The sequence below is a fragment of the Dipteris shenzhenensis genome, chromosome 6, assembly GCF_047967505.1.
Source record: "Dipteris shenzhenensis isolate YYH24624 ecotype China chromosome 6, Dip_SZ_1.0, whole genome shotgun sequence".
NCBI classification, from domain to species: Eukaryota; Viridiplantae; Streptophyta; class Polypodiopsida; order Gleicheniales; family Dipteridaceae; genus Dipteris; species Dipteris shenzhenensis.
Window position 1 is genome coordinate 7,979,210 of NC_141601.1, and position 17,237 is coordinate 7,996,446.

Below are 17,237 nucleotides of genomic sequence, written 5' to 3' on the forward strand. Positions count from 1 at the left end.
ACATGAAGAGAACATCATTGTCACTATCATGTGTGACTGCATTGATCTCCTCGATCTTCACTTTTCCTTTGTCCTCTCTTGGACTCTCTTCCTTTTGATTTGCACCCCAATTTGCATTCTTTTTCTTATCCTTTTGCTCTCTTTTCAGCTTGTAGCAATCCTTTTTCATATGGCCCTTCTTGCCATAGTGGTAACACTCAATGTTTCGTGCCCTGGATTTGCTACGAGACTTCCCTCTTTCTTGGGACTTCCCCCTGAACTGTGATCTGCCCCTTTGCACATTTAAGGCTGCATCCTGCTTGTTGCCATCCATAGACTTCCATCTAATCTCCTCGGCCAACAAGCTACCCACAACATCATCAAATTTCAGTACTCCACCAGGCGCAGAGTTACTGACAGCTGTACGGAAGGTATCCCATGAGGATGGCAATGAACATAAGAGAAATATTACCTTAGTCTCTACATCAAAATTCATTTTCTGAGCCTGAAGCTGGCTGAAAATAACATTGAATTCATTCAAGTGAGAAGCAATGGAGACCCCTTCCTTCATCTGCAGCGCTCAAACAACCTCTTCACATCATGAGGTAAACTTTATTAGAGGTAGTTTCCTTCTCATAAGTGGCACACAGTTTCTTCCACAAATCTTCCGTAGTCTGCTCATTTACTACTGTGAAATAAACTGACTCTGCAAGATGAAGTCTAATAGTAGACTTTGCTAATGCATCCAACTCATTCCAATCATCCTCAAACACTGGCATATGCATCAATAATATCTCATCCAAGAGAGCATAGCACTATCAGTGCATCACCTACAATGTGTCAAAGCTGTCCCTCAGCATAAAATAGCATCCATGTGCAAAGCGTCCATAAAAAATAGCATCCCACAAGGCAATTTGGGCCTATCAGCGCATCCAATAAGGACCGCAATGCATCCAAATGGCCTATAAATCATCCACTACAACCCAATGCATACCACGAATGAGCGCACACTGCTCAAACTGCAACCAGAGTGATCTGCATAAGGTATGCTCAAAAAATCATAGTCCCACGGTAATGACCGCTACTGAAAATAGAACCTGAGATGCCTCAAAACATGGGCGCCATTGCATAATCGGACTCAGCAAGAAAATCTGCAAATATCTCTCTTTTGCCAGAACTCCGAAATCCCAACCGATGAGTGAGAAATGGGAGTCAACACTTATCCACTGCCATGTGGCATAAATCTAAGGTTTCAAAACCTTAGAATGAAAAATGCATAACAGAGAGATGAAATCGAATACACAGAGATTTACAACTCTGAAAATCCTCCACCGAATCGCACAAGAACTGACAAGTAGGGGTTTTTGGGCATTCGGAACGCAATGGGACAGACGGTTTTGCAAACCGTGGTCTCAATCACTGGGTCCAACACACGGACTGAAAAACGTTTTTGGAAACAGAGTTGTTTGTAAACTCCACCAGAGTACGAATGATGAGCAACATAGAAGTTTTAGGACCTCTGAGTCCACCGGAACTGATAGATCTGCAAATGGTTGCTCCAAACTTGAATTCCAACACTCGGGCAAAAAACGCAGAAACTAACACAGTGAGTCAGAAATCCAATGAAATGATCCCAGATTCAAGAATGAAGGTGTTTCCAAGCTCCTGAAGTGAAGTGGACACCAAAAGCAAGCAATAATTGCCTCTACAAGTCAATACGGAGTCTCTGTCATCGAACGGAACAGGGAAAAGCTCAAAAAACGACTTTTTCTTTGAAAACTCTTAACAGGCTCTCAAAACCACTTTGCAAAGCCAAAGTGACTTTTCCAAAGGTTCCTCCAAGGTCTCTGCACACTTGGATGTAAGTAAAGTCACCCTCAAAGCTTCCCTCAGAGCTCTCCCTTCTTCCCACAGAGCTGTTGAGCTTCAAGCATTCACGCACGCTCAGCTAGATCACCCGAGCTCTGATACCAGTTGAGAGTGCTCTCAACGGAAGCAAGAACGGAAGAGGGAGAGAGAGAAACAGAGAGCCACACAAGTTTTTGGTGGGTGCAGAACCACCCTAATCTTCTTTTTCATTCATTTATATATGTGTTTGAGTATTGTACATAACCGGGGTAAAGGCACAATGACCTTTAACCCCCACAATTTTATGGGACATGGGTGTAGTGTAGAACAAGCCTACGCAGCTATCATGTGACAATCAGAGTTGCATGGCAATTGCAAAGAACCCTGTGTTCCACACTTGCACAAAACACATTGAGATTCAATATCACTTTGTACGCGAGCTCATCATGGATGGAGAGGTCGACTTGGTGTACTGTCTGACTATAGAGAATGCTGTGGACATCTTCATGAAGGCTCTTGGAAGAGACTTGCTAGAGAGGCATCTTCATCGATTTGGCATTGGGCCAAAAAAGTAAGTTCACTTGCGGGTGGACATTGAGCGGGGGTGTTAGATATCAATGCTCCACTCTTCTGTAACTACACGGGAACCAGCTAACTCTACTTGTAAGCCACCCATATGAGGAGAAGGCATTTGAGTAGCTTGGTTATCTGATAGGTCCTGGTTTGGATACCAGATGGGGGCCATGTGTGGCCTGATGGCTTGATGGCTTCAGATAGAGTTGGCACACTGGCAACTAGGCTACATGCAAGTGCGGAAAGGCATCCCATGACTGACCGCATCGAGGGTAGACGGAGCATTTCTCGGGGTAGCCCACACTCTTGGGTTGCGGGGCCCATTTGGAGCCCCAGATGATCTCGGATGGCTCTGGGCAGAATGGCAACCATAGGTTAGTTGCTCTATTCTATGCCACGGTTCTATCATGTGGTCAGTGGCCTATTTCGGGACCGACCCCCAGTCGGCCATTTTGGGCAAACTCGGTCGGTCACCCAATTGGGTCTAACCAACTATGACTGGTGGCTATATAAGAGCAAGCTCGTGAAGCCCATAATCATCATTGGCTATAGTAACCCTGATTTGTTAGCATCCAGCCTGCGTCCTCTACTATTTCCAGCATGCCATCGAAGCTTCTCTCAAAAGAGCGCACGGCTGGGAGGCAGCAGCACCATCTATTGTATCACCTTATTGGGTCTAAACCCAATTGGGTCTAGCCAACTATGACTGGTGGCTATATAAGAGCAAGCCCATGAAGCCCATAATCATCATTGGCTACAACCACCCTGATTCCTTAGCATCTAGCCTCCGTCCTCTACTGTTTCCAGCATGCCATCGAAGCTTCTCTCACAGGAGCGCACGGCTGGGAGGCAATGCCATCTATTGTATCAGTTTTACAGTAATCAAATTTTTGATTCTCCATACTATCTGCTTTTCTCTCTTGCATACGAGATCCTGTTATCTGTTGAGCATAGACGTTCTATTGTTTTCTTACAATACTTTCCGTTCAGGGGATGATTGAGGGAGAGAGATAGAGATTGTATTTCAAACTGCTACGTTTTAGAAGTATTTAAAAAAGAAGGAAGAAAAAGAGATTCTAATCAAAGAGTTTTGGGAGGGAGAGAAAGAGTGATATGATATTGATAATGTTTTCTTTATTTGTGGAGAAATAGATAAGGAAGAGGGCATAGCTTAAACTAAGTATTTCAAAATAATTTGATGTTTGTTTGTGTGAGGGGTACCTTGGAAGATTGATTGAGAGAGAGAGAAGTATTCTATGTTTTTTGAAATAATTTTTTGTTTGTTTTTATGAGAGGTTTAGTAAAAGAAGAGAGGGAAGGAGAGAGAGAGAGAGAGAGAGAGAGAGAGAGAGAGAGAGAGAGAGAGAGAGAAGTTGAGAGTGCAATAAGCGACACAAATAACGCACCTGGCCACCCATGAGACAGAGTTAGATGTATGAATAGAGAGAGAGAGGGAATATGAGAGAGAGAGAGAGATGGAGAGCAGTCAGGGACACAAAGGGACACAAATAATGCACCTGGCCATGAGACATTGTTATATGTATGAAGAGAGAGAGAGAGAGAGAGAGAGAGAGAGAGAGAGAAGTCAGAGGCACAAAGGGAGGGAAAGAGACAGAGGGAGGGGGAGGGAAAGATGGACATGGAGACGGGGATAGAAAGAGGGAGATGGAGAGTGGGATAGAGAGAGAGAGAGAGAGAGAGAGAGAGAGAGAGAGAGAGAGAGAGAGAGAGAGAGAGAGAGAGAGAGAGAGAGAGAGAGAGAGAGAGAGAGAGAGGTGGAGAATGGGAGAGAGAGAGAGTTAAGATTGCATTTATTCATTTGCACCTCTAATTAGGTTGAGAAAGAGAAAAATAAGAAAGTTAATTAAGGTCTTTGAGAGACTATGAGATTGAAAAAAAACCGAGATACAATTGATCCAAAGGGTGGAGCCGCTAACAAAATAGAAAAAGTGTATATGTAAAATCATTGTCCATGACATAGATAGCTAAGGGCAACAAGGCAACAATATGATCATCGGGTGTTAGAGAGAGAGAGAGAAAATAGGGACACAAAGGGAGGGAAAGAGAGAGAGAGAGAGAGAGCAGGGGAGAGAGGGGGAGCGAGCGAGAGAGAGAGAGAGAGAGAGAGAGAGAGAGAGAGAGAGAGAGAGAGAAAGAGCAATGAGGGACACAAAGGGAGTGAAAGAAAGAAAGATATATCAATGTACTCAAAGACCTTACAGGTCTATGAGAGAGAGAGAGAGAGAGAGGGGGGGGGATAGCTAAGGGCAATGAGAGAGAGACAAAGAGAGAGAGAGAGAGAGAGAGAGAGAGAGAGAGAGAGAGAGAGAGAGAGAGACTTTCCAAAGTAAAAGCAATAAATATAAAAATATTGTAATTAAGAGCATTTTTAAGGGCAATGCCCATTTTATAAAGTACACTTCTAAAGTCATTTTTACATTTTCAGTTTCCCACTCTTGAGTAACCTTACATTCCACAACCTCCTCTTTCATCTTCCCAAGCATCCTCCTACACTCATGGCTTCCCCTAGAGAGGCTTTTGTCCAGTGGATTTCATCCATTGATTTCCATGCCTCTGCAAATCTGGTTTATCTTGTCTTCTACAAGGCATTCCATCTTGAGTCTCACTTGAGAGCTATCCTTCCTACTGATAATCCCTCTCTTCATTTTTTTGATAGGCTTATCCATGAGGAATCTATCGCGATTGCTAACTCCCCTCACCCCCTCACCAATGGGTTTCATTGGATACTTTAAGCTCTTTTGACCAGAATGCTAACCTTAAGAAAACACAAGGTAGGGCCATGGATAATGTCCCTATCTCTCTCCGTGAGTATGCTATTCCCATTGGGGATGATTCATCTTCCCCAATTCATACAATCAAGAGAGATGTAGCCCTTATCGTTCTCCTTGCAACTAGCAAGTTTGATGAGGATGTTGGCGAGCAGACCAAGGGTCCTTCTGCATCCACAAGTGGTGGAGCAAGTGCATCAACAAGTGGTGGACGAGATGACATAAACCTAGACCTAGAGCCTAAAGAGCACACTATTAACCTAGCTAAGGAGCAAGTTGAAAGCGAGGTCATTTTATCATCATATTCGACTTGTGCATATCCATCCTCCACCTATAATCTAGATGAGGCAGCAACCAAGACACACCTCTCTTTCGTTGATCCAATCAAGATTGAGGATGAGGAATACCTTACCCTATTGGAAGTGATGGAAGAAACTGGTCTCCAAGAGGATGAGGTGCTATGTTGGCTCTCGAATGACACCTTTGATTATGTCATTAACTTTGATGCTCCACTCAATCCAGCAACAATCAATGAGATTGCACACTTCGATGACTCGAGCCTCAGCGATCTAGAGGCTATCCAACAAACACAGAGAAGGCAATCGAGGATGTCGTACCAGAGTACGACATGTCCGATGAGCAATTCATGAATTTGTAGAGGGAATTGTTTGGGGAGAGAGATGAACAAGCTGGCACCTCAAGCCAGCATGAAGTTCAAGACCAACCACAAAAGGGAGTCTAGTTGGACACTGTAGCTAATGCTGTCCGCGATGAGGTAGAAAAGGTATGTAGCTTTGCTAGCTTCATCACATGATTCAAAATCATCAATATAATTCTACGTTCCATTTTAGCAACAAAAATCATTTCTTTGTCTTCAACAAAAATCATTGCTTTGTCTTCAACAAAAATCATTGCTGTCTTCAACTGGTAAGGAATAAAAAATAGGGTTTAGGGTTTAGGGTACAAAACCCAACCAAATTTTATGATTTTAAACCCAGGACATCCTGCCATTGCCACTTGCCATGTGCATGATTTGTATGATAAAAAACCCCCTGCAAACCCTAGATCCGACATCGTGCAACCAGAGCCCATGCAAAAACTGGGCTCTAGTCGCACAATGTCAGATTTAGGGCTTGCAGGGGGTTTTTGGTCATACAAATCATGCACATGGTTGTGCTGATGTCTAAGTGGCCTCCCAAATATGAATTTTTTAAGCATATTATTTTTCATATGTGAAAAACTTCTTATTAATTACTAAAAAATGATGTTTTATTAATTTATATAATCTTCAAGTTTTGATGTGATATGTTGGTTGCAGGATATCTTATGGGTTGATGAATTTTTCAGACGTAAGGGTGGAACCAGAGGGTCTTTTGGTGGGGGGATGGCTTCGATCACCACTACAACAACAAAGTGTCTTAACACATTTTGGTGTTCCATCGACAATTATATAAGAAAATAATACAACGTCTGTGCTCAACAGATAACAGGATCTCGTACGCAAGAGAGAAAACAAGATAGTATGGAGAATCAAAAAATTTGATTACTGTAGAACTGATACAATATATGGCGATGCCTCCCAACCATGCGCTCCTATGAAAAGAAGCTTCGATGGCATGCTGGACATAGTAGAAGACGGAGGCTGGATGCTAAGGAATCAGGGTTGCTATAGCTAGTGATGAAATGGGCTTCACGGGCTTGCTCTTATATAGCCACCAGTCATAGTTGGTTAGGCTCAATTGGGTGACTGACCCAATCCCCCCAAAACGATCGACTCGGTCCCGAAATAGGCCACCGACCATACGATAGAACCGGTGTGCAAAACAGAGCAACTTACCTACGGTTTCCGTTCGGTCTAGAGCCATTCGGGATCATCTGAGGCTCCAAATGGGCCTCGCAACCCAAGAGTGGGCTACCTCGAGAAATGCTCTATCTACCCTCAGTGCGGTCAGTCAAGGGATGCCTTCCCGCACGTGCATGTAGCTTAGTTGGCGATGTGCCAACTCTATCTGAAGCCGCCCAGCCATCAAACCATACATGGTCCCCATCTGGTAATCAAACCAGGACCTACTAGATAACCGAGCTACTCAAATGCCTTCTCCTCATATGGGGGGCTTATAAGTAGAGTTAGCTGGTTCCCGCATAGTTACACGAGAGTGGAGCATTGATATCTAACAAATTATCACCGAATGGAAAGGTAAATATCATGAACTTCAAGGTCCTCATTCAAATGGTGAAGATGAGCCATCCATCCTAATGCAGATCGTGTTGTTTTGGTTAGGCATAGTGTTTCTTTATTTTTGTTCTCAGACACACGATCTGGTCCTCTCCATAGTATCATAGTTATTGCAGGGCTAGCATTACAAATCCCCAGGCTATAGAGAATGAAATTGTGCAACCCTCTCTACTTCAGCAAGCAAAAAAAAGATCTACGCCAAGCAAGAAGAAGCGTAGACTAGAGTAGCTTGTGCGTTCAAATGGGTATTCTTTGTAATACTACTCTATGTCAATAAAGAATGCCATTTTCAAATTATTTTCTCTTCCCACTACGAAACATTGTTTCCTTTTCAATGTTAAGTAAAATTGAGTATTATTTCCTTTTGCATGTTCTATTGAGATTTGATGTTTATTATTTCATTTTGTTGTTGTATACATCATCAAAAAGTATTTCGTAAGTATATTAAGATTGCATGTAAGTAATTTAATAGATTCCAAATACAATGAAAATAAATTTGAGATTGCTAATACCAAGACAATTCAAAAAAGTACATTTTATTATATTGAAAAGAGGATGATACAAGACTGATGCCCATAGGCAGAGTACATGAACTATCGCCTAAGGCAGAGCATACAACATCCCTAAGTGCCCTTGGGATTCCTAAGACAGATAATAAACTACAGTCTCCATGGTACCTTGGTCTCGGGCCTAGCCAGGGAGATGGAGAGAGTGTGTGAGAGAAAGGGTGAGGGTACGAGAGATACGGTGGAAACGTCAGGGGCAAGTGGGAGGTGGTGTGGAAGTGGAGAGCTCTTTAAACAATGAAATGAAAATGAGGGCCCATTCTTCTATATAGGGGCCAAAACCCTAATTTTTAAAAATACTTGTTTTAATAAAAACTCAAAAAAAAAGTAAAATTGGTGCAACCTTGAGCTAAATACTTATAATTAACATCCAATAACTCAAATTTCCTCATTTGTACTACAACTCATGGCCATTATATGTTGGCTTTACTGTAAATCACATAATTAAAATTACAAAGAAATTCTAAAACTTATACATGGGCATCCACATTGGAAGAGCCTACACCATCATTTTCATCTGTCTCCACCCATATGCGCCCTTGTCTATGATGGGTGGCATGCCACCTTGCATGATTCTATCTTGCATTTGATGAGTTGTATATTCTTCTTTGACATTCCGCGTTAACATCTTGCACTACATGGGACACTAAGGACTCTTTGGATGCTAGTGTTGCAACTACTCTTATTTCATTACGCATGTACCACCATTGAACCAATTGAACCATTGGGCTTGACTTAGTTCTACCACCCCCGTGTTGGCTCGCTCTATTATATGCACAACGTGCTTGCCAATGCGATCTTTCCATGCCTTGAGTGGACCACACTCCTAATTCCATGCCATGTATGGTACATGAGCATATAAAATGTGCTGCTGCCAAATAGAAAAACAAATTAGTAAATATTGGACCATTCAGTATGCACATCTCAATGTCCAAGTTAGAGATTACCATGTACTATGTGAAATGATTCTATCACCAATTTATCTCCATGTTATGACTAAAGTCATTCACAGCATTGATGAAACACTGTGCATCATCATCTTCAAATCTTTTCTATTGTAGTTAAGGTACCAAGCTATCAAGAGCTAAGCACACTCGCACCTTTTCCAATCTTTTTTGTCCCTTCCCCCCTCATTCACAACAGGCATTGTGTAACTTTCTTCATACATCAAACTCATTAGCACGTTTGAGCTCGTCATTCTTCATCTTTGCCAAAAGGAATTTAAAAGCCTTGACACCACCAAAGCTTGGCTTACAAGGAACATTGCTTGTTTTTCCAGATCTTTTCTCATCTTTCCTCTTTTAAAATGGTGCATTCTCTGCATCTATTTGAAAATGGATATCCACCTTTTATTTATTCAGAGTGGCTTGCATGATTTCATGCACTTTCCACCTAATATAATATAACATTGACATCAACAAACAATATACAAAGATGACATTTTTCAGAAAAGTATCAAACCAAGAAAAAATGAAAACCCCAATTGCATGCAAATCTAACGATTGAAATCTACAAATTCAAAAAAAAATTTACTTATCATCAAACACTGTTAAACTATGTGAATGAACAATACCTCACAAGGATCTTTAAAGGAAAAACGTGATCAAACTTGTCCTCCTCAATGGTCCCTTTGGACATGTGAGCCAAGCTAAAAAGGACACCACAATAGGATACCTCGATGGGTGAACTTGAATTTGTACACACCCCACAAACAGAGTTTCTTAACTCTAAAGTCAATATTTTAATTGAGGCTACAACAAAGGTAGAACCAGCAACAGAAGCACCCATGATAGAATGCATAGAGCCTAGTTCTAAAGCTAGGGAGGAACACAGTAGTGGAAAGGATCCAACTGTCACTTTCAAATCATGTATTAAAAACAAATAACACAATTACTAAAACAAACTACAAATTAATTGCTTCTTAAAATTTCATTATTTTCATTGTCTTGCATTGTTCTAAAGGTTTTCTCACACGAATCTCCATGCAAGTTGCTCTGATAGACCCTAATTTGAGTTGAAAACTAAACACATCCTAAAACTACATGAATGAACAGTACCTCATTCTTGGAGCAAGGTCCTTTGAAAGAAAAATGTGATCAAACTTGTCCCTCCCAGTGGTCCCAAATGTGTTCCACGAATGATGAAGTTGATGGTTCTTTCTTCAAAACAAATTATTTGCTCCCAAACATCTTGAAATCTATTTCAAGCAATATTCTGTAGAAAACTATTGATAGTAAAAGTCGAAAACACTCATTTCTCATGGCATTTCTTACAAAACAAACAAATCTTTGGGGCACTATCTTATCATGTTTGGGCACTGGGAGAGCCAGGTCAGTGGAGTGGTTGAATTGGCCAACTCATGATGCAATGATCTAGATTTCAATGCTTAGAGGTATCAATATGTCTAATGAAGAGGCGTACAACCTAAATCAGCACTTGGGGTCAATCATAGTAATAGCACCAGACAAGATACTAAGTTAGCCTATCAAGACCTTGGGATAGCTAAGTTAACAATGATTTGAATTGGCTACCTCATGATGCCAAAATTTGGTGTACATTGCTGGGAAGAGCATATCAAGGTTTGAGAAGGATGTCCACGGCCCTAAATTAGCACTAGAATCTTCCAAAGTTCCAGAATGGATGCTAGCATAGCAAAGTTTGCACTGCTATGATAGCTAAGGCAATGCTACTGGGATACATTACCATGCGAACAAAAGCAGGAGGGGAGCTCAAACATTGACTTAGTTGTTACATTGTCATGCTACCAAAATTTCTACAGAATTATTTCCAACCTAAAATCATCATCCCAGTCTCCAAATTCATCCTAAGTGTATCCTCTAACACAATCAAGCACTCCCAAATGTCATCCAAATCATCTGATTCCATTGACCAGATATTGAAAAATCCCTTTACCATGGACCAAAATTTCTATTTGACTTCTAAGAAGACATGCCAAGCATTCACGAGGCACATATGGGGACCAATGACTCCAACCCCATCGCTTCTACCACTCATCCTCTTCCCATACCCTTTCAGTATCCTTCTCGAGTCAAATGGAAAAAGAAGAGCTCCAACCCTAGTAGCGACTTGAGCCCTCCATGCCATCAACAAAACCTTTTGCATACCGGCTACTCAAGAAAAAGAGTCACCACTCCCTCTTGGACTCTCTACAGAACATGTAGTACAAGTCTCCTCTCATTCTCCCTTATTCCCACAATGGATTGAACATTGGTTCGGATCATGGTCCATGTCAAATTTAGGTACAAGGCCAACACGGATCTCAAGGTGACATAACATAGTGCAAATTGCTATAGGGCACTCACTGACCCAGAGGTACAATTAGACTTGGAAGCCCTATTCTTAAGCACAATTGTAGCAAACTTCCATTCTACTTGGACATGAATTTTGTCTCAAAATTTATTGCCAATTACAATGTCAATACCAAAAGAATCTTCATTGAATATACCATGGGGTAGGAAGTCAAATTGACTCTAAATATCCATGCATTCTGTAGAGCTTTCAATCTATTAGTAATTGGAGAGGCCTTTTGCAAGTTTTTGCAGCTACACAAGAAGCTCTATGGCTTAGTGTACTACCCATCTTGCAATAAGTAAAAGGGAGGAATCGCTTTTGAAGTTATCCAAAACCAAATATTTGTTAAGCCGATCAATGTCGTACATTTCGTAATCAAGTTGGATCAATTGAACCATCATACTGTCATCACCCCTATGCATTTGGCCCAATTGTACAACCCCTAGTAGGACCTAACTAGCTAGGATATTTACTTTTTCCAAGAACTATGGATAGCATGTACCAACCCACAACCAAAAGAGTGGAAATCCCACGCTCTTCATGCCAATCATTTACAACATGGTATCATGGCAGTTGCTAAGATATGAATTTGAGCTAGTGGCAAAGGGCAAGATTTTAATTGCAAGAATCAATCCCAATCGAGCACCAACACTCATCCCTAGCTTTTGGGACCCGCAATAGGGAACAAAATAAGTTATGGATGCCATCACAACATAAAGGAGGAAAGAGCAAGAAGCCGAGGCCACTCACAAGTTCAAAGAAGAGGCCCACACAACATCTCAAAAACCTAAACAACCACCACCACCACTGACCCCCATGCCTTGCATGGATAGGGTAAGTATATAGGATGACCAACATCCAATGGAGGATAATGCTAAGCAAACACACATCAATGTCGAATAGCTTGCCATTGCTCTCCTATTCTCAATGAAGGGCAAAAAGCATTCTACCACACCATCTGAATCCAACTAGATTGAGCACATGGACGAACTTGCACATTTCTTTAGTCACAATTATGTTAGCCAAATGGACTACCATAAGCAACATATGGAAAACCCCAAAAGGACCAATAATATGGAGCATAATTACATGCAAGCAATGGTACAATTGCAAAAGAGATCCCTTAGAATTTTCAAATGACTCAATGAAATTATCTATAATTTGTATCCATTAATAATGGCCCAAGTAGAGAAAAACAAAATCCACCAGGCACTCTAGGTGGAACATGTAGGCACAAGGCACTAGAAATAATTGGTAGATAAACTTCTTCAAGAGACCAATAGAAATCAGGTAGCCAAAAATGAAATGAAAAAGTGGCTCAAAAATATTGAAGAAGATTTTTCTATAGAGAAACCAAGTATTTCAACACTAAAAAAATGATGCCAGGAAGCACACGCTTGTGCCCAAAAGGAAATCCAAACCTAGCAAGACAAAGTTGAGGAAAACTACATGGTACATCAACATGCAGCTGAGCAAGAGCACAAGAAAATACAAAACAGATTGAACATCTCAACACCTTGGTACATAATTAGAGCATAATTATCAATGTCAAATCTAGGATCTCCATTCATCACTACAATAAGTGCAGCAAGCTCCAAGGGTACGACTAGAATTAGACACTCAATAGGAGCTAGAATTCAATTGCCTCCATGAATATAGTTTTCTAGAATCTCCACCCATGCACAATTGAACACACACTTGAATACCACTTTAATGCCCCCACTAATGCCTCCATTCAAGATCATATAGATGTGTAGTCTGGCAGTGACTCACGTGCCATGGGGATCTTGCGAGAATGCTCGTGGAATACTCCTCCATGCTACTCTGGGTTGAGAGCAATGCATGTAAATGCCATCCACTAGTATCACTCTAGCAAGTCTCGGTTTGAGAAGAAGAGGAAGGGTTGGAGAAAGGAGAGAGGGAGAAGAAGGGAAGAGGAGAAAAGAACATGGCATTCATGAAAGGTACTATGAGGAAACAAGAGACAAATCCATAGAGAGCTTGTATTCCAATGTGTGCATTCAATAAGTGAAGACCACAGTCAACCATTTGGTTTTTTATACATAACACCTTTGGAAGGGAGGGCAAACCCTATTCTCTTTATACCACTCTCTTTCCTCATTCTTGATAATCATCTTGAGCCCATTTGGCTCCAAGGCACAATCCTCGCTCTCTTGTCATCATCCATCAAATGACATTACAAATTGATAATGGCATAGTGTTAACCAAATTTGCAAGCCTGGGCTTGAGCTTGCTTCAACCTTGCTCCTTGCACACACTCCATAAGAAAGGGTTTCATCAAATTTACCCTCCTGTCCATCCCTTCAAATAAAAAATCTGATCCCCTTGTACCATTGCCTTGTTCGCCCCCATCTCATTCCTAGTAGTCCATTCACTCATAAGCTTCTCCTCGAGATTCGCATGAGTCATCTGCACACACCATCTCTTGTAACCCATACTGGCTGCCCCATCACGAACTAGTGAAGACAAGACTAGCATGCACAACTCTCAAACCCACATCTCCTCCCATCCAATTCAAATGTAGTAGTTGATACATCTAAATTGCAACATTTTTGCCATGATTTATCAGATGATGAATCATGTATAGAACTTGTGAGAGTGATGTATGCACTTGTTCAAACATCTCTATTACAGTAATGTTATATGCACTTATAGGAATGCAATAGTCATCTACAAACTTTGCTACATTTAAAAGCACTTTTCGATTAAGAAAAAGAGAGAGAAAAAAAAAAAGGTTCTAATGAAATTTGTATAGATATTTTAATACATAACTTAATACAAAACAAGTCTGACCATGAAATAGAAATACAATTTGTTACTCCCTTGTGAGAACAAATTGTATTTCTATCTCCCCTATTTTCTTCCTTTATTTCTCTAATACCTCTATTCTTCCTTTATTTTTCTTAATCTTTTCTCCTTGTATTTCTTATTAATTTTTTCATCTAAATAATTCAACTTATCCTAACCTATTCCTAAACCTAAAGCTCTCTAACTTATTTACTACTAAGCACTCTCCACTAACTATTCCCCCATAACCAACCAATAAACCGACTCCCCTTTCACCAACTCTCTATCCCCGACCCCCCCTTCCCCAACCTATAGACTCCCATGCCTGTAAAATCCCTCATCCCCTAGTCTAGTCTCTCATGCTTGCTCTTCGAGCTCCTGGTCTTTTCCCCGTACTCCATACTTTGTCAATACGTCCGCTGTTGCTGGCTGCTATAGTCAACCCCCAGCTTGCTATTTCTCTAGCCCACCATTGTCGGTTGCCCATCACCAACTTGCTTTGCCACCCATTGCCTTTGTTGCCCTCTACCCATGCTCTTTTAGAGCTCCTTGGCTGCAATACCCAAAGCTCCATCACGGTGTTGTCTTCTCCACTCTCCAGAGTCTGCATGCATGCGCTATCGTAGTACTACCCCTCGCACCACTATTGTACTTTGCTCCACCCTTCGATCATCGATCCACTCAAGACCACCATGGACTCACAAGTGTGCATAGTACACACATGTACACCCCCCCCTCTTTTTTTTGCTTCATTTCCCTCCCATTTATCCAAATTGGTTAGCATGCCCGCCATCTTGTTCTCAATCTACTCCCATGGATCATGCAAAGGGCATGGTTGTTTGAGGGTTAGCACTAAAGATCATTCCTTTTGCACCCAAATGGAACCTTCCCCGGTTGCATTGCTTCATAGGGCTTCAGTGGATCCTTCGTTGTGGAATTGTTTACTACTGTGGTAGGATGGATATTTTGTCTAGTGATGTGTTGGTTTCAGCACCAAATTACACTCCAAATTACACTATAATTAGCAAGGCATGTCATGATTAATTGCAATGGATAGACATTGGGTGGATGGATTGAAGCTAAGACTCATGAAATTTCAAAGAAAGACCAAGAAAAAGAAAAAGAAAAATCTAAGGTGTAGGTTAGGAGGAAAAAGGTGTGAGTAGGGGTTGATGTTAGTGTTAGTGGAGTAAGTACCAGTGTATTATCAAGCTCCTTCTTAAGTCCCATTATTGCATTGAGTAGGACTTTTTATTGGTTCTCATCAGACTATGTCCTTGACATGTAATGTTTGTAACTTCGGAGTTGTGCATGACATTTTGTCTTGTTTAATGCATAGAAGTTCTTTTTAAATCCATTTTATGGATAACATTTCATTGAGGGATATGCTTGAAAGTTTTTTGAGACCAATAAAGTTGTGGCACCATCTTGAGGTTTATTTAAGGATTCCCCGCGAGCCTTCACTGAAGGCAAGCTAGATACTGCTATTCTGGATTCATATGAGCTTTTGGAGACAGTACTGGGGACTGACCGAGAACCACAAGGAACCCCTGACCCAACAAATCCAGGGAGTATGATACCTCCTAATGCCGACCTTCTACGAGCTTGGAAATACAGGAACGCAGATGCTCTATGTGCCCTAGCTATAAGTAGTACTTATAATGTGTTGACGTTGATTCAACATACATCTAAGGCAACTGTGGCCTGGAACATATTGAAGAGTCAGTATGAGACACGAAATTATACAAGGATCCAGAACCTAGAGAATCAGCTCACAGCAGAAAAGTTTAATGAAGGAGAGATAGCGGAGGTGTTCATAACCGAATCAAAAATCTATGTGACCAGATGGATGGTGCTAGGATACAAAAGACTAGCAAAGAGCTAGCTTCGCAGTGTCTCTGGATATGTCCACCAAGGTTTGATGGACTGGTAACAACGCTAACACTCAGGTGAGACCCAAACCATTGCCATTTGAGGAGTTATGTGCTTTACTTATGGAGGAGGAATTGAGGCTTAAAGCTCGAGATGGAGGCGGCAATGGGGATGCTGCTTTCTCTGCCACTGCGAAAGGCAAAGGTGGTTCCTCCACCAAAGGTGAGTCCTCTACTAGTAATGATAAAAAGAAGAAGGGCAGCAAGAAGAAGTTTCAAGGAGAATGCTTCTACTGCAAAAAGAAGGGCCATATCATTGCAGATTGCCGGGTCAAGAAAGCAGATGAAAAGAATGGTATCTTGAAGAAGACAGATAAGGGGAAAGAGACAGCTTACATAGTGGAAGCAAAGTTGGATCTATTTCTCACCATTGAGGAAGAGTGTTCCTCAGTTCAAGAAGCTTCAACCACTAATTCATGGGTGTTTAATAGTGGTGCCTCCCATCATATGACTTGCAAGAAGGGTCTATATTGTTCCATGTAGCCTCTACAAGAACCCATCACTGTGATGGTTGGTAATAATGCAAAATGCTCGGTTGAGGGTATAGGTATGGTTTCATTTTTTTCTGTGAATGGAGCATGTTAAGAAACTATCTAATGTGCTGTATGTTCCACAAATCAAGAGAAATTTGCTATCAGTTTCTTCCATAACTGACCTTGACCATGAGGTGACGTTCAACAAGACAGAAGCAAAAATTCTGGATAGAGTAAGCAATCTTGTTGGCACAGGAGTAAGGAGGAACAACCTGTATGGACTAAGTGCTCTTACAGCCACCACTGGAGTGGGCACAAGCAGACTTTAGCATCAAAGATTCGGCAACATCGGATTTGTAGTGCTGAAGGAGATGCAAAAGCAAGCTATGGTTGCTCACTTACGTGCAGTCATAGAAATCAAAGAACCATGTGAAGCTTGCATGATGGGCAAGCAACAGAGAAAGGCATTCCCACAAGAAAGCAAGAATAGGAGTTGGTGCATGTTGACTTGTGCGGTAAGATGCCTACATAGGCCTTGGGGGGATCTTCCTATTTTTTATTGATTGTTGACGACTATAGTAGGAAGATGTGGGTGTACTTTCTTTGCAAAAAGGCTCAAGCTTTTGGTAAATTTAAAGAATTGCTACAGCTTTTTCAAAATGAAACAGGGAGAAAAGTGAAGAAAATTAGATCGGATGGTGGTGGTGAGTTTGTTTCTAGAT